Here is a 6,000-nt window from a genome sequence, read left to right on the forward strand (position 1 = left end):
AAAAACTATTCGTCAATTTCAGAGTTAAACAATGATTATAAACGAAAGTTCATTGCAGCAACATGACAATAAATGTTTTTTTTAAGTTTCGACAGTCCACAGAAACAGAAAAAAAACAAAACAGTGTGCGGTTCCTACCAAGTCAAACAAGACCCTTTAGGTCTGGTAGGAATTTTAGGGGGGACCCCAACACCAAAATGAAATAAAAAAAAGCATGGGATCCCCCTAAAATCCTTTACCAGCCCTTGAACCGAACAGCAGCCTGACAGAGCAGGAAAGGGGGGGCAAGCGTGTGCCCTCCCTCCTGCATCATACCAGGCCACATGTCCTTAATATAGGGAGGGCGCTTTGCCATGTCGATGAGAACAAGGGCCTCTTCCCCACAACCCTGAAAGGGGGCACCCAGATGCTGCCCCCCCTTGTAAATGAGTAAGGGGTAGTTGTTACCCCTACCCATTCACCAAATACAGTAAAATAGTAAATAAACACACTACACCATAAAAAAATCCTTTGAAAAAAAAGCTCAAAAAAAATGTCCATCGATGTAATCCACATGTCAATCACGTCGTCCAGCAATCCATGTCCAGTAGATCCACGTTAATCACGAAGGATGACGGCTGCTGACTCGCTAAAATTAAAAATCCCCGCTGCCTGCCGCCACGACCGAACCCAACAAACACTGGACACAAAATTACAGCTCTGCTCCTGAATGTCAACAAAGGGGTGGAGCGAGTCATGACATCACAGGACTTGTTCCGCCCATTTTTTTACATTCCATGACAGCTCTCGGTACCCTAATGGAATGTAAATGGAATTTTAACAAATGGGTGAAACAAGTCCAGCTAGGAAGAGACTCCACATTGTTTTTATTTTATTTTAACATATTCTGAAAATATTTTGGATGCATCCCAGTTTTGTTATAGATGCCAACCTACGAACTACAGACCAGTCAGTCTAACATCAATAGTATGAAAACTGTTAGATGAGATGATAAAGGACTATTTAGTGGATTTCATATTTGACAATAGTATAATAAATGATAATCAGCATGTATTTAGGTAGGACCGTTCTTGTCAGACCAACCTACTAACATTCTACTAAGAGGTGAGTAGAGATCTGGATGGAGGGAGGCCGGTGGATGTAGTATATCTGGATTCTGCCAAAGCTTTTGACATGGTACCACATAAACACTCAATACACAAGTTGAGATCTATGGGCATAGATGAAATGGTGTGTACATGGATAGAGAACTGGTTACAGGAACGAGCCCAGAGAGTATTGATAAATGGCTCTTTTTCAGATTGGTCTAAGGTCGAGAGTGGAGTGCCCCAGGGTTCTGTGCTAGGCCCCATACTGTTTAACCTATTTATTACTGATATCGGGGAAGGTTTTAATAGCCATATTTCTGTGTTTGCTGATGATACTAAAATTGGGAGGGTAACAGACACGGACTTAGACATTATAACATTACAGGAGGAAGAAAAAGGGAGGTTAACTCGTCACAAGATGGCGGGTTAATAGTGGTCAATTTCAGGATCCGGACAAGTCAGTTGGTTACATGAAAAATTAATTTTATTGAAAAAAGACATGCAAGATAACACATTTGACTGACAATACCACCATAAAAACCTATTAAAAATACAGACACTATTAAATTAAATGTGGATTGATCCTCATTCCTCTGTCATTCCTCTGTCATTCATTCCACCGTGAGGGGTAAGTGGCTGGTGAGCTATCCACGTTGCCACCTATCTCTCCGTGAAATGGCCCATGCGTATATCGATGAACACGGGCTATCTAGGTGAAGCTATATTCCAGGGTATGGGCAATCAAAAGGAAAAACATTCTGGTAATTTCATATTTGTGAATTATAAAGGGGTGTCAAATTAGATGTGAAATGGTAGCCTAGGCTTCGTACATTTGGAATCAGATTATATACTGTGCTTTAAACACTGATACTTATGGATAAGGTGGATCCTAATAGGCTATTTTCTGGTTTAATGAAATATGTCCTCAGATGTTTACAGTTCCTTTCCCTCTATCAATTTGCTTTTTCTTTAGGGATTCCTTTGATGGGTGTTTCCCTATGGGGTTAAACTTTTCCTTGGGTTAGTGTTGGCTTGTATTTAGCCGTGTGTACACTTAACCCTTTCCTCCAATCTAATTTGACACCCCTTTATAATTCACAAATATGAAATTACCAGAATGTTTTTCCTTTTGATTGCCCATACCCTGGAATATAGCTTCACCTAGATAGCCCGTGTTCATCGATATACGCATGGGCCATTTCACGGAGAGATAGGTGGCAACGTGGATAGCTCACCAGCCACTTACCCCTCACGGTGGAATGAATGACAGAGGTGAATGAGGATCGATCCACATTTAATTTAATAGTGTCTGTATTTTTAATAGGTTTTTATGGTGGTATTGTCAGTCAAATGTGTTATCTTGCATGTCTTTTTTCAATAAAATTAATTTTTCATGTAACCAACTGACTTGTCCAGATCCTGAAATTGACCACTATTAACCCGCCATCTTGTGACGAGTTAACCTCCCTTTTTGTTCTGCACAAATACGGTCAGGGATCGGACTACACAAGCAGTTGTGCAAACATAAGGAGGGGAATTAGAATTCATCGGATCTCCAGGTAGGAACAAAACCCAATTTGCATAACATTACAGGAGGACCTGGATAAAATAGGGGAGTGGGCAACTATATGGCAGATGAGGTTTAATGTTGAGAAATGTGAAGAAATGCATTTTGGGGCTAAAAATAGGCAAAAGGAATACATATTAATGGGTGCTCCACTAGGGAAGTCAGAAATGGAAAAAGATCTGGGAGTCATAGTAGACCACAAATTGAATAATAGCTTGCAATGCCAGGCTGTGACAAACAAAGCTAGCCGAACAAACAAATATTTTTCTCCCGGAACATCCATCGGGAGAGAGACACCACAACCCTATATTCAATATATATACCAACAAAAGATTTGATGGGGCTTTTAAGCAGTCTATTGGGGAATGTAGGGCAACATAACTAGACCCATAAACACAATGTAGTAGGTATTCATTAGTATAAAAAAAATTTTTATTCCATGATCAATATATAGTTAAAAAACATCCATTTAATCTAGAGAATTGCAAAGATAGACAAAATTGATACTAAAACCTCCCTGGATTTCGTGTAGGTACAATATATACATTATCTCAATATAATCCATAATTCCAATCATATATTTCATAGGCAATATCTTTAAATAATTCCAAAACATAATCATATTTATCATGAATTCATCTGTAACTGCACTATTCCAGCCTTCAACGCGTTTCGCCGAAGCTTCTTCAGGAAGTTTTTTAGGAGGTAGCCATCTTTGAAATGTTGGTGATATATGAATACATACTTCTGGAAAAATTCTAATAATAAACATAAATAATTCATATTGCACATTTGTAATGTCTACATTATACTTTAATTTATAGTATAACTGGTCCTGTGATTGAGCTGTGGGCGGAGCCATACCCATTGTATGCTGCCATGTACTGGCATCAGGAAAGGAAAATTACAGATAGGTACGTATACAATTTTACGTTATATAAAACCCAATTATATCCATACCATCTCAGAAATTTAGGTAATGGATGAGTCCGCACCCCTGGAGGACTCTAACCAGGTTGTATGTAATATTGGTTAGTATCAGGCAATTTAGTTGCACACACATCTCATATGAACTAGTGAAGGCCCTGATATTATTAACACCCCCCATTTCCTGCACTGCCAGGCCTGTGCTTAGATCAAGGATCTGGTTTGGAATCTTAGGGGGGACCCCACATTTCCCCCCCCATTTTTGGGGGTGGGGTCCCTGCTTAAAATTCCTACCTGATCTTAAGAGCCTGGTATGACTTTGAGGGCGAACCCCACACACTTTTTTCTTTAATTTTTAACTTGGTGTCCCTCCTAAAATTCCTACCAGACCTAAAGGGTCTGGTATGACTTTTGGGGGGAACCCCATGCTTTTTTTCCATTTTTAAAATGGGGTCCCTCCCAACTTTACTACCAGCCCTAAAGGGTTTCAACACTTTTTTGCTCATTTTGTTTAAATTTTTTCTATTCTGCTCGCTACCTCGGAGGTAGTGAGCAGAGTAGCCGAGCTGAATGCCGCTTTATGGCATTCGGCTATTCACTCACTGCCGTTCGACCCCCATGAGAATAGGGGCTAATGACAGCAAGAGAACTGCCGGAGCTTTGGCTCAGCCGATCTAGATGTTGGATCGACTGAGTCGAACTCCTTCTGCACTTCGGCTCTGCCGAACATGCTCTGCATGTTCGGCTGACTGAAGGCAGCCAATGTACAGCTGATTTTAGCCGATGTACAGCTGAAATCAGCCGTACTGAGCTGAAGTGAATAGCCGAATGTCATTCCGCTCTGTTCACTTTGGCTCGGTTATTCACTTGGCTGCCTTCAGCAGCTTAGTGAATAATCCTCAAAGTGCCAGGATGTAAATCAGTGATAAGTCCATCTTATATCTGTAGTGCTCAAACTACTGGTGGCTGTGAAGCACACCACACTCACGGTGAGCGTTTGTTCCTCCACTCGCAGTAAGAACTTTCTCCAACACTCTATGTTCTTTCACTGGAAAGCTTCCGGTTCAGGTGAGGTCGATTTACAAAACATATCTGTTCCCCAGAGAGGATAATACACACTTTGGGGGGAATGTATCAAAACTGGAGCAGACAGTATCTTGAGCAGTTGTCCATGGCAACCAATCAACTTCTCTCTTCAGTTAGTTCAGTTAAGTTTTAAAAATTAAAGAGAGAAGCTGATTGGTTGCCATGCACAGCTGCTCCAGATTTTGCCTGCTCCAGTTTTGATAAATTCCCCATATAGTGTAATTTGCCAAAATATTGCCAAAATATTTATTATTAAAATGTTTAAAAACACTTACAAGATTTCCAGACACAATCCCTTTTTCAAAAAATATTTCAATCATGAACAAGCCAGTCGAATAATCACACAATCTCAAGATCCTTCCAACTTGGCGTGTCCTAACCTCAGTGCGTGCCCACCTATTTCGACAAGTTTTGTACAAAGACTTTTTCAACAACAGATTTGTTGTTATAGGAAGTGTAGTTCCAAATTCATGTAAGTCTTGTGACAATTTCATTGCAAACAAGAAGTAGTTCTTGTTTGCAACACTTTGCGGATATTTCTTCGGATTGAACGTAAATTTGACCAATTACATTTTGGAGTAACAGGGCCATGCTCTCACCCCCACCCCCTTCAGCACTGGTTGCTAAAACATTGTCTGCAGCACAGCATCCTTGGTTGCTAGGATCCTGTCATTTACAAAGCATCTTTGGTTGCTATGACGCTGTTGGCTGCACATCATTTTTGGCTGTCTGTTAGCCACATCATAACAACCAAGAAAAAAACTGCTTTTTGCACACCAACTATATATATATATATATATATATATATATATATAAAAATTTCTCTATACAAGAAAATCATGTTTACTTTTTTAACAATTCTAAAAATCATAGCCAGCTGTAGACATACCTAGACAGGTACATTTTACAGTTATGTATGTTTTTAGTACTAAATTATTTAAAGTCATGTAGAAATTTGAAATGTTGTATCAACTTTTTGTTTAACTAAAGTGGGGTTACCATTTACGTTCATCAGCTGAAATACTTCTATATGGTTTTTCTTCTAAAGAAAATGTCTACTTAAAATGTGTGCCATGTTGTATATTAATTGTTTCTGCTGATCATTAGACTGCTCTTTTTCCATATGTGTAACAATGAGTTGTAGTTTCTGGTATAACTAAACAACAATATATACAGGGGACAGACAAAAGCTATACATTTTCCTTAGTGGACAGAAAGGTCACAATTCTTTCAATGTACTGTATGCATACATCAGCATTACAGGACTATATAAATGGGCCCCCTCTGTTCCTCATCAAGTATTGAGCTTCACACAACCAGTACTAGATCAAA

The sequence above is a fragment of the Nanorana parkeri genome, unplaced genomic scaffold, assembly GCF_000935625.1.
Source record: "Nanorana parkeri isolate BGI_ZX_2015 unplaced genomic scaffold, ASM93562v1 scaffold453, whole genome shotgun sequence".
In the NCBI taxonomy this organism is placed as follows: domain Eukaryota; kingdom Metazoa; phylum Chordata; class Amphibia; order Anura; family Dicroglossidae; genus Nanorana; species Nanorana parkeri.